The sequence below is a fragment of the Triticum urartu genome, chromosome 3A (assembly GCF_056163025.1).
Source record: "Triticum urartu cultivar PI428250 chromosome 3A, HENAU_Tu73, whole genome shotgun sequence".
In the NCBI taxonomy this organism is placed as follows: domain Eukaryota; kingdom Viridiplantae; phylum Streptophyta; class Magnoliopsida; order Poales; family Poaceae; genus Triticum; species Triticum urartu.
The window spans coordinates 444,811,459-444,823,778 of record NC_141875.1 but is presented as its reverse complement, the minus strand read 5'-3'; positions in this window follow the sequence as shown (position 1 = coordinate 444,823,778).

Below are 12,320 nucleotides of genomic sequence, written 5' to 3'. Positions count from 1 at the left end.
AATGAAACTCCACCGTAGGTGGTGAGTTCCTAGAATGAAAATGAAAGTTTTGCACAAAAGTATTTGTGAGTAAGAGATAGTGATCGCATTGGTCGTGGAGGAAAGCGGTGAGGCCTGCATTGTGAGCCAATTCATGGAAATCTTCATAGATATTGACTGCTCTCAAGAAATCTTCAGAAGGCCATTCACACGCCCGAATCTCCGTGGTGCGCGGCAAATTATACTTAGGCTTCGGTGCCTTTTCCTTCGAGCTTTGACTCGACGAGCCCCTCAAAAATCTCCTCATTATTTTTCTGAAATAATCTGAAATTCTTAGTAACTTCAAACAAAAGTGAACCAACTTCAATAAAACTGATAGCAACTACTCCTACAAGTGCCTAGAGCCTATATCAAGCAATAGAACTACTTAGGACCATATAAATTTGGCATGCAAGCTCAAGAACATGGTCACCTACGCAGCACAAATTTGCAAAGAATAAAGCACTAGAACAAAAACTAATTGGACCAATGGAGGAGTCACATACCAAGGAACAATCTCCCCAAGCAGTTTTGTGAGAGGTGCTTTGAGCAAGGAGATCGGAAATCACAGCAAAAGTGGCTGGAACTCGTGCTTGAGTTGGTTTTTCGGGTTTGTGTGAGATAGAGGAAGAAGATGGGTGCTGGGATAAGTGGAGGAGGGCCACTATGGGCCCACGAGGTAGGGGCGCGCCCTATAGGGGGGCGCCCACCACCCTCGTGGCCAGGTGGCAGCTCCTCCCGCAGTAGTTTTTGCACAGTAAATCCTCAAATATTCCCGAAAAAATCATATTAAATTGGCATGTCATTTTGAGGACTTTTATTTTCGGGATATTTTTATATTGCACGGATAAGTCAGGAAACAGACAGAAAAATACTATTTTTACTTTATTTAATATAAATAACAGAAAGTAAAAGTGGGGTACAGAAGTTTGTGCTTCTAGTTTCATCCATCTCATGCTCATCAAAAAGAATCCACTAACAAGGTTGATCAAGTCTTGTTAACAAACTCATTCTGATAATCATGAAACCGGAGAAATTTCGAATAACACTAAGTTACCTCAATGGGGATATGCACATCCCCAATAATAAGAATATCATATTTCTTCTTGACAGTAGGATGAGGAAATTCAAAACCTCCAAATATAATCGATGGATTTTTTCCAATAGAGTTGATACTATGAACTTGAGGTTGTTTCCTCGAAAAGTGTACCGTATGCTCATTACCATTAACATGAAAAGTGACACTGCCTTTGTTGCAATCAATAACAGCCCCTGCAGTATTAAGAAAAGGTCTTCCAAGAATAATAGACATACTATCATCCTCGGGAATATCAAGTATAACAAAGTCCGTTAAAATAGTAACGTTTGCAACCACAACAGGCACATCCTCACAAATACCGACAGGTATAGCAGTTGATTTATCCGCCATTTGCAAAGATATTTCAGTAGGTGTCAGCTTATTCAAGTCAAGTCTATGATATAAAGAGAGAGGCATAACACTAACACCGGCTCCAAGATCACATAAAGCAGTTTTAATGTAATTTCTTCATATATTTAGAATAAGGATTTGTTAGTAGGTACTCCGGGGTCTCCAAGTTTCTTTGGTATTCCACCCTTAAAAGTATAATTAGCAAGCATGGTGGAAATCTCAGCTTCCAGTATCTTTCTTTTATTAGTAATGATATCCTTCATATATTTAGCATAAGGATTTTTTTTGAGCACATCAGTTAATCTCATACGCAAAAAGATAGGCCTAATCATTTCAGCAAAGCGCTCAAAATCCTCATCATCCTTTTTCTTGGATGGTTTCGAAGGAAAAGGCATGGGTTTCTGAACCCAAGGTTCCCTTTCTTTACCATGTTTCCTAGCAAGAAAGTCTCTTTTATCATAACGTTGATTCTTTGATTGTGGGTTATCAAGATCAACAGGAGGTTCAATTTCTACATCATTATCATTACTAGGTTGAGCATCATCATGAACATCATCATTAATATTTTTACTAGGTTCATGTTCATTACTAGACTGTGTTTCAGCATCAGACATAGAAATATCATTTGGATTATCAGGTGGTTCAGCAATAGGTTCACTAGAAGTTTGCACAGTTCTATCATTTTTCTTCTTGTTGTTTTTAGAAGAACTAGGAACATCAATATTATTTCTTTGAGAATCTTGCTCAATTATCTTAGGGTGGCCTTCAGGATACAAAGGTTCCTGAGTCATTCTACCAGTTATAGTAGCCACTCTAACAGCATAATCATTTTTCTTACTATTCATTTCATTAAGCACTTCTTTTTGAGCCTTAAGTACTTGTTCTACTTGAGTGGTAACCATAGAAGCATGTTTGCTAACAAGTTTAAGTTCACCTTTAATATCAGCCATATAATCACCCAAGCGTCTAATCATATAAGCATTTTCTTTTAATTGTCTACCAAAATAAGCATTGAAGTCGTCTTGCTTATACATAAAGTTATCAAACTCATCCAAGCATTGACTAGCAATTCTAGTAGGAGGGACTTCAGCTTTACCATATCTATAGAGAGAATTTACCTTTACTACCTGTGTCGGGATATCGGGATCAGGAGGTTCTTCAGTGAATAAATAATTGAGATCATATGTTTCTTCAACAGGCGGTATATTAAGACCATGTATTTCTTCAATAGGAGGTAAATTCTTAACGTCTTCAGCTTTAATACCTTTTTCTTTCATAGATTTCTTTGCCTCTTGCATATCTTCGGGACTGAGAAATAGAACACCTCTCTTCTTTGGAGTTGGCTTAGGAATAGGCTCAGTAATTGGAGCAGGAGATGGCTCAGGAGGCGGCTCAGGAGTTGCCCAATTATTTTCATTTGTCAACATATTATTCAATAGAATTTCAGCTTCATCCGGTGTTCTTTCCCCGAAAAGAGAACCGGCACAACTATCCAGGTAATCTCTGGAAGCATCGGTTAGTCCATTATAAAAGATATCAAGTATTTCAGGTTTCTTAAGAGGATGATCAGGCAAAGCATTAAGTAACTTGAGAAGCCTCCCCCAAGCTTGTTGGAGACTCTCTTCTTTAATTTGCACGAAGTTGTATATTTCCCTCAAGGCAGCTTGTTTCTTATGAGCAGGGAAATATTTAGCAGAGAAGTAATAAATCATATCCTGGGGACTACGCACACAACCAGGATCAAGAGAACTAAACCATATCTTAGCATCACCCTTTAATGAGAACGGAAATATTTTGAGTATATAAAGGTAACACGATCTCTCATCATTAGTGAACAGGGCAGCTATATCATTTAACTTAGTAAGATGTGCCACAACAGTTTCAGATTCATAGCCATAAAACAGATCAGATTCAACCAAAGTAATTATATCAGGATCAACAGAGAATTCATAATCCTTATCAGGAACACATATAGGTGAAGTAGAAAAAGCAGGGTCAGGTCTCATTTTATCTCTAAGTGATTCTTTGTTCCATTTAATTAATAACCTCTTAAGCTCATATCTATCTTTGCAAGCAAAAATAGCGGCAGAAGATTCCGTATCAAAAAGATAGCCCTCAGGAATAATAGGCATATTTTCATCATCACTATCGTCATCGTATTCAGATTCAATAATTTTTTTTCTCTAGCCCTAGAAATTTGTTCACCAAGAAATTCACTAAGGGGCACAGTAGTATCAGGCATAGAAGCAGTTTCATCATAAGTATCATGCATAGCAGAAGTGGCATCATCAATAACATGTGACATATCAGAACGAATAGCAGAAGCAGATGCAGGTGTCACAAACTTACTCATAACAAAAGGTGAATCAACTGTAGAGCTAGATGGCAGTTCCTTACCTCCCCTCGTAGTTGAGGGATAGATCTTGGTTTTTGGATCTCTCAAGTTCTTCATAGTGTCCAGCAGATATAAATCCCAAGTGACTCAAAGAATAGAGCTATGCTCCCCGGCAGCGGTGCCAGAAATTGGTCTTGATAACCCACAAGTATAGGGGATCGCAACAGCTTTCGAGGGTAGAGTATTCAACCCAAATTTATTGATTCGACACAAGGGGAGCCAAATAATATTCTCAAGTATTAGCAGCTGAGTTGTCAATTCAACCACACCTGGAAACTTAGTATCTGCAGCAAACTGTTTAGTAGCAAAGTAATATGATAGTGGTCGTAGCGGCAACAAAAGTAAAGACAGCAAAAGTAATGTTTTTGGTATTTTGTAGTGATTGTAACAGTAGTAGCGGGGAAGTAAATAAGCGAGAACCAGTATATGGAAAACTCGTAGGCACCGGATCAGTGATGGATAATTATGCCGGATGCGGTTCATCATGTAACAGTCATAACATAGGGTGACACAGAACTAGCTCCAATTCATCAATATAATGTAGGCATGTATTCCGTATATAGTCATACGGGCTTATGGAAAAGAACTTGCATGACATCTTTTGTCCTACCCTCCTGTGGCAGCGGGGTCCTATTGGAAACTAAGGGATATTAAGGCCTCCTTTTAATAGAGAACCAGAACAAAGCATTAGCACATAGTGAATACATGAACTCCTCAAACTAGAGTCATCACCGGGAGTGGTCCCGATTATTGTCACTTCGGGGTTGCCGGATCATAACACATAGTAGGTGACTATAGACTTGCAAGATAGGATCAAGAACTCATATATATTCATGAAAACATAATAGGTTCAGATCTGAAATCATGGCACTCGGGCCCTAGTGACAAGCATTAAGCATAGCAAAGTCATAGCAACATGAATCTCAGAACATAATGGATACTAGGGATCAAACCCTAACAAAACTAACTCGATTACATGATAAATCTCATCCAACCCATCACCGTCCAGCAAGCCTACAATGGAATTACTCACGCACGGCGGTGAGCATCATGAAATTGTGATGGAGGATGGTTGATGATGACGACGGCGACGAATCCCCCTCTCCGGAGCCCCGAACGGACTCCAGATCAACCCTCCCGAGAGGTTTCAGGGCTTGGCGGCGGCTTCGTATCGTAAAACGCGATGATCTCTTCTCTCTGATTTTTTTCTCTCCGAAAGCAAATATATAGAGTTGGAGTTGGCGTCGGAGGGTTTCCAGGGGGCCCACGAGGTAGGGGGCACGGCCTAGGGGGGCGCCCCCCACCCTCGTGAGAAGGGTGTGGGCCCCATGGTCTTCATCTTTGGCGAGGATTTTTATTGTTTTTTCTAAGATGTTCCGTGGAGTTTCAGGTCATTCCGAGAATATTTGTTTTCTACACATAAAACAACACCATGGTAATTCTGCTGAAAACAGCGTCAGTCCGGGTTAGTTCCATTCAAATCATACAAGTTAGAGTCCAAAACAAGGGCAAAAGTGTTTGGAAAAGTAGATACGACGGAGACGTATCATATATACATCAGTGTTTGGAGTATGTACTGGTAGTTCATATTGAAATCTACTAAAGGACATATATTCCAAACAATATGATAATCTCTCTAACCAAGGTAGGGACGAGGAGTAAATGGAGGGAGTACTAGTAAAATTTTCTCCTCACCCCGCGAGCCACCGCGCGCGTGGGCGAGGGAGCGGGCGTAAGGCATAGTAAGCAAGCTTCACCTCATCCTGCGAGCCACCACGCCCGTGGGCGGGGGAGATGGCGTACAAGCAAGCTTCTCCTCATTCTGCGAGTTGACGGGACACATCAAAAGTACTCCAGTGTATAGAGCCTTGCCTCTCCGGTAGGCCCCACATGGTTTGCCTCTTTTTTAACATAACACGTCAAGTCGCAATTTGTTTGTTCACCCGTGGTAGACGATCCTCCCTCCATCTAGTGGACAACCAGTACATGTGTCAAATTACCACGTGGGTTGCCTTTTTGTACAGAAATGAGCTCCACCGTGTACCCGCGTGGGTGTGGTTGGGAAAGAGACGGGAGTACGTGCGACGTGCATGCATATCTTCTCTTCATGCACGTCCCCCACCTACGTGGGTGTGTGTGAGAGATACAAACCTAGACAAATGGTTTGTGCATTCGTGAGTGTTTTTTGTTTGGGGGTGATTTTGTGAATGTATTTGTGGGAACATGTGTCAATGACATCTCAAACAAAATTTTGCATGCAATGTGTGTGAAATGGAGGCCTATCCATATCATATATAGAGGGTCAGGTGATCCACGAGAAGAGAGAGAGGGGTCATAGATATTGATAGAGTCGAAGAGAGGATCAAGTGGGTGGGTGCGAGATCGATGAAGAGAGCCATCGAAATTGTGTGTGTGTGTGTGCAAGTCAAAGATATAGGGCGACTGACCTAGCTACCGGAACGTCAGAGGGCACAGGTCAAGTTTGTGTCTGTGTCTGGCAGGGAGACATGACTAGAGCGCTCGATGTATCGGTGTGTGTGTGTGGGAGGGGGTGGGGGGAGGGGTAGGCAGATGCCTAACTATAGAGATCGAACGACTCGTATATGTGTTGAGAAGGAGAGACCCAGCTATGTCTTGAGGGAGATCGGTCGACATCCATACATAACTGAAGGACGGGAAATAGAATGGGACAGAGAGAGAGGAGAGAGAGGGAGGGAGGGAGAGGGGTAGAGTGTTGGATGGGTGACGGAGTTGCTTCTCGAAGATGGTGGGAGAGGCCTACTGGACAAACTGAGGGTGGAACTACAATATTATCAATAAGAGTGGGGATGTGTTTCTGTGTGTGCCTGTGCGTGATAGATCTGTCGGGACACATCCATGGATGATGAAGGGGAACCATGTGTTTGGTAAGCAAACCTAACTAGATCGACAGATCAATTGTTGTTTGTCGGAGGAAGGGAGAGACATAACTAATGAGGTAGATCAATCGACTCATTGGGGAAAACAAGTTAGAAGGACCTAGCTAGCTATATGTATAGCGGGAGATCGGTCAGTGTACGTCCATTTGTTAGAGGCAAATAAGGCCCGGCGAGATGGATAGACAGAGAGAATGGAGCTAGGAGGTGGTGCGAGAGGCCCAGTTACTAGCTAGATAGGGGGAGGAGTGTGTGGTTGTGAGATCGATGAAAAGAGGGGCGAGAGTTTACACATGTGTGGGACCGTATGAGAGACACGAGGCAAGGACGAATAAAGGAGGAGATTGAAGGTGCATGTGTATGTTGTAGGCAGACATCGCTGGAGAGGTTTATCGATCGGTGTGTGTCGGAAAGGAGTTGTGGAGACTGTGGGAGAATGACCTAAAGAAAAAATGAATGTGCGTGATGGATAGAATGTTGAGGGAGGGGGCGAGGAGGGCGTGTCCATGCACGAGAGAAAGTTAGTGGTAGCTACAAAGGTTAGAGGATTGTGTGAGTGTAAGAGACTAACAAAGATCATAATTTGATATGAAAGTGGATTCATATATTTGAATAGGAGATCATAGTGTTTTAAACATATGCATGCATGAATATAGCGGTGATACGCGTGTTGTGGTTTTGCACATGTTATACCATAATGTGATAATGCATGGCGTTTGCAACTCACAGCTAAATGTCGAGCAATCTAAACCATACTATACATCGAACAATCTCACATTTTATTTGAATTTGTGATAATGTGTGGCGTTTGCAGCTTACAACTAAATATCGAACAATCTAAACAATACTATATATCGAACATTCTCACATTTTATTTGAATTTGTGGTAATGTGTAGTGTTTGCAACTCACATCTAAATACTTGTAGGCGTAGGGGGCGGGGCACCATACATAATGTGATAAACACATTATACATATGAGACATGGTTTAGTTTGTGAAGATCTAGCTAGAGCTTGAAATGTACTATGATTTGAGATCAACATAAAGTGGATTCAAAAAATCGAGTTCGAGTTCATATAGTACACATAGTTCATATGTAACTCGAGACTAATCATGTGGTGTGATGTGAACATAATACACAAACGATGGTTTAACTTGACAATAATGATGATTTTAGATCTTATTAAAATAGAGAAACGAATTCAAATGCTTTGACTTCACAACAATCATTATTGTAGATCTTATTCATACAGAGAAACGAATTCAAATTTAGTTCATATTGAAGCGGTAGTATATATGTTTGGAATGCACTAAAACGTTCATTTGAGTACTAGGTTGCATGCATTATACACGTAGCAAAATACTTTAATTGAACATAACATGAATTCAAAGTTTTGAATGACATTTGTAGTGTGAATTGATATGGTACAGTACACGTTAGGCTTGTCTAGAAATTTCAACCCACGCCTTGTTAGCCTGAAATATTTAAGATATATCTTTGTCTCGTTGTGCTCCGACAACTCCCTCCATCTCAACCCGCGCCTTGCTATTCCAAAATTACAACGCGCGCGAAAACTCCCACCTCCTGTGAAATCCCGACATGCGAAATGCCCGTGATACCCCTGAACCGAAAGAACCGCCTCAAATCTGTGGGGGTACTTTTGTAACTTACCCCACATTTCGTACAAGCGCGTCCCCAAGCCATGGTTCCCCCACTCCTATCCCATCCACCCACCCATTCGTATACCGAGGCCGGCAAAACCCGCGAAGCCCCACACCCTCCTCCGTCTGTCACCTAGCCGGAGCCTCTTCCCCGACGACATCGTCCACAGAAACACCTCGACATCCCTCATCCACCGTACCGGATGAGGATCTGTCGTCGATTTCATCATCCTGCCGGTTCAGCCACCCCGTCCTCCACCTCCAAGGAGCTTCCCCGATGTTCCCCTCGTGTTTCGCGCCACCTCCATTCCCACACCGTTGTCTTCACCTGCACCACCGGAAGAGCATCATCATCACCGTTTCCTCGGATGAAGTTGCGGCCTAATCGGCGCCACCAAAGAGGTTGTACACTAATCGCCGCATTTTCTTCTTGATTCGATCTCACGGTGCTACCGGCGCTCGGTCCCGAGCCGACACGGCGCGGCTCCATCCATGGCGGCGTCGCCAGCCACTTCCTCCATGGTGTCGCTCCCTCGGTGGCGATGTCCACATTAGTAGGAGCTACTGCTGCTTTAGCTCTCGCTCGCGCTGCTGCTCTACTCTTGCTCTCGGTCCCCTACCTGGTCTGCTCTTGCTCTTGCTTGCGCTGCTGCTCTCGCTCTTGCTCTTGCTTGCGATGCTGCTCCGATTTAGCTACACTTCAGTCGACTGAATCGACTTTTGGGTCAGTCGATTTTCAAGGGGTGGGGGGCTCACCGGAGTTAAGGAAGAACCAGCCGCAACGAGGAGGGGGGCACGTCGGAGAGGTACCCCACTATCTATCTTAGGGTTCAGGGTGGGGGCGGTGGTCACCGGCGGTGGTGGGGCGGTGGCGTGGGGATCGCCGGAGAAAAAGCTCGGCACGGGGGGGCCTATAGGGATGGCCGGGGCGGCGGCGGACCGGCGGTGGGGAGTGTTTTTGGGGCGGCGCCACACCGGCCGCGGGCGGTGGGGGCGGCTGTTTGGCCGGTGGTGTCTGGCGGCTCAAGGGGGTGGAGATTGAATATGAACTGCAGGCCCTTGATTTCGTATCCAACGGCTACAAAATTGATTGACCAGAGATGAAAAAGTCAGTCGACTGACTTGTAGCCTCACCTCTAGTGCGTTTAGTTTCGACATTAAAATTCAGTTTCGATAGCAAAATTCAGTTTCGACAGTTAAGTTCAGTTTCGACAGTTAAATTCAGTTTCGGCAGTTAAGTTTAGAGATGAGCGGCTGATGTATACATCTAGCACTTTGTGGTTATGTATTTTACGTCATCTATTGGAGATGCTATTAGAATTCCACTCAGGTTAACATTGTCTCTCTTGTCCAGCTTCAGCCTCGGCGTCGTACAACTCACCGAAGCTGCTCCAACGACGAAACCCTTCATCACAGCTAGCGGGGCAGTACCTCGGGCTCCATCTCCAGACGCCTAAGATCTTCTTCCCCTCCTCCGATAGCCAAGTTAGCTGGAGCATCCTCACCGGCCAACCAATCACGCTGAGATCGACATGGCTTCGCCAAAGAGGTTGTACATTCTTGTGGTTTGACTTAATCTCACCATGCTTCTTTGCATTCTGTGATCTTCCAATTCTTGTGAACCAAACACCTAGATTGGCAGAAATCCTATGTTTTTAAATTCTCTGTTTTGCACGTGCATTCCTATCCTATTCCTGTCTATTTCCTATCCATGCATTGTTAGAATCGCCAAATTCAAACAAGCCCTTACACAATTACTTCTATTATAGATACGTGTCAAAGAAAACCTTGTGTGGTTTGTCCTGCTCCTGCGGTGCTGTGTTCCACCCTAGATCAGCTGCTCCAACGACGGAAGGGATCACCACAGCAGGCATCCGCTCTTCAGACTATCTTTCGCCGCCTCAGATCTTCTTCCCCGCCGCCGGCAGCCACGACAACTGCATTACCATCATCAACTGAGCAGATGACCTCGAGGACTACACGGGTCCGCAAGAGAGGTCACACTCTTCCGTGTCTACTTACGTTATGCATTGCTTAATATGATGACATGCTACTTTATCGTCGTGTTCACCTATTAGACTTCGACTCAGGTCCAAACTTATGCTGAAACTTCAGTTTTTAAATGGTTGTGGGGTACATATTCGGGCAGCAATCAATACTATCTTTCTACTATCTGGTTAATCTCGGGTGTCTACTATGAGTTTCATGTTGGGTGCAAACAAACATTAAAGGAGCCATTATCTGTACTTTTTAACTAAAGCTATTATCTGCCTGCTATTATCGGTTTTGGGTCTATCCACAGTTTGCTACCTTCACTCTAGATTTGTGCATGCAGTCCTTACATAATCTCACTATGTTTTATTCCTATGCATGTCACTTATTGTACACAATGGAACTGAACATGTAGAGCAAAAGAGACGAGCCTTGCGTAGCAATAAAATTTCATGCAGACGTCGCTCCATGGTGGGTGCAAAGGCAGCCCCCCCTCCACCCATTTCGGATCGTAATCAAGAGGAAGATAACTGTTCTGAGGGGGATTCAGAAGTAGAAGACCACTCCTATTTACCCCATGAGGTCTTCGCTCTAACTTGGCATGCTGATGTTGGTAATATCATGCATATGGTGCCTTGCATTGCTTATTGTATACATCAAAGATATCATCTGCTTAGTTTAGACATGCTTTGTGTCAATGCCATATGTTTAGTTTGTTCATCGTATATGTGAATTATGCAATGCCATCTTGTTTAGCCAGGCATCATATATGTGAATTTTGCAATGCCACCCTGGTTAGCCAGTCATCTTATATGTGAATTATATCATGACATCTTTTTTATTATGTGTTAAATTTTTCAACAATTTTAGTACATTCAATTACTCTTCCTGTGCATCAGCCATTCGGCACGGTCATGGAGAAATCTGGAGTGGAAACAAGGTCTTCAAAGCAGACAATGCTATTTGACGAAGCGCATGTCTTGCTGGTTACACATAGCTCCTCAGAGGAGGATTCAGAGATAGATGACCAGTCCTATCCCCCCCCTCCGAGGTGCATGCTCTAACTTGGCAGGGTTATGTTGCTCATATCGTGCGTATGGTATCTTGCATTGCTATGTCATTTGCTTAGTTTAGACATGATTTGTGTGAATGCCATTTGTTTAGTGTCTAATTACCATATATGTGAATTATGCAATGTCATCTTTTTGCAAGACATTATATATGTGAATTATGCAATGCTATCTTGTTGCAAGGCATTATATATGTGAATTATGCAATGGCATGCTGCTTAGCCAAGCGTCATATATGTGAATTATATCATGTCTTCCTTTTTTGTATTTCTCATTGCTTTTGTCAACAATGTTTGTATATTCAACTGCTCTTCCTATGCATCAACCATTTGAATTGGTGATGGAGAAATCTGGAGTGAAAACAAGGTCTTCAGAGCAGACAATGGTACCTGGTGAAGCAGATATGTTGTTGGTTATAGATAGCTCTTCAGAGGAGGATTCAGAGGCAGATGACCAGTCCTATTATCCCCCTGAGGTGTATGCTCAAACTTGGCAAGGTTATATTACTCATATCATGCATATGTTGTATTGCAATGCTTAGTTTTTACATCATATACACGATATTGAATGCCATCTCCTTAGTTGACACATCATATATGCGATTGCCCTCTGCTCACTTCCTTAGTATATAAATCATAGATTTGAATTATATCATGCCATGATGTTTACATAGAAATCATGTATCTGAATTATGGCATGCCAACCCATTTTCTAAACACATAATATAGTTATATCATCTCATCTTGTTCGCACAGTCACCATATTTTGAATTATGTCATTCTATCCGTGAATTATATCATGCCATCATGTTTCCATCGACGGCATGTTTGTGATTTATG